The 1,079-nt window shown below is 41.4% G+C and overlaps 1 protein-coding gene across 1 annotated transcript in view; it reads left to right on the forward strand.

The window, feature by feature from the left end:
* The window catches only part of LOC101851695 (titin), a gene marked incomplete at both ends in the record, with an annotated part of 144,092 nt that overhangs the window by 64,033 nt on the left and 78,980 nt on the right, over positions 1–1,079 (forward strand).

Raw genomic sequence — 1,079 nt, forward strand, 5'->3', positions numbered from 1 at the left:
ATTTACAACACAAACAAGTCATAATATGAGAGCCGTTTTACGGCATTTACAACACAAACAAGTCGTAATATGAGAGCCAAAGATTAGAGGTGTGAACGTACGTTGTAACTGTAAAAAAGTAAAGTATACAGTCTGTCATCTCGAAACGTAATCTTGTCAAAATCATTTGTTGACTTGACTCATCACATCAAAACACACCATATCAAACATCAAAACACATGACATCAAAACACACTGCATAAAAAAATGATTAACTAACCAGATGGCGTCATTGTAAATGGATTGGGAACAAAAAGAAAAAAAAGATTATTTTATCATTCCTGTACTCACACCTGGTGACTCGTCTTTTATCATTCCTGTACTCACACCTGGTGATCTGTCTCCCTTTTCCCGCCATCAGAGCCACCATCCGCTCCCGTCGGTCCCCTGGAGGCGTCCAACGTCACCAGTACTTCCGCCACCATTTCCTGGAAACCGCCGGAGAAAGATGGCGGACTGCCCATCAAACGTTACACCATCGAGAGGCGTGACGCTAAGAGACAGGCGTGGATGAAGGTAACCACAGACAGACTTTGATAAACTATCAATTTTTCTTTTTCTAGTGTCATCGCTTCTTCGTTTTCTTGTGACCTGGGTATTCTACTCGTGTTCATCATTCTAAATCTCTTAGTTTAGTTTTAGTAGAGGGTTTTACGGCGCTCGCAACTGTATAAGGTCATATGAGCGCCAGAAGATTAGAGGTGATACAAGAGAGTAACAAACATAAAAAAGAAGAAGGGGAGAGAAGGACGATAGATGTTTGATAGGGAAGAAGAAGCAAACCACACCAGAGCACCCGCCAACCACCCATTTTTAAATCTCTACGCATATTTTCTGACTGGCTTTGTCTTTCATAACTTTTAATAATGATTATGCAGATGATTTCTAGAGTGCACACTCTCTGGCACTATATAATTCTAGGCGCTCTACAAAACCTTCATCTCTACCCAAAGCGCACAAGTGAATGAACCTGCAAACATACGCTCACCAGTCTCAGTCTCTCACTTACTCTCTCTCTCTTTCTCTCTCTCTCTTTCTCT

The sequence above is a fragment of the Aplysia californica genome, unplaced genomic scaffold (genome assembly GCF_000002075.1).
Source record: "Aplysia californica isolate F4 #8 unplaced genomic scaffold, AplCal3.0 scaffold01202, whole genome shotgun sequence".
NCBI classification, from domain to species: domain Eukaryota; kingdom Metazoa; phylum Mollusca; class Gastropoda; order Aplysiida; family Aplysiidae; genus Aplysia; species Aplysia californica.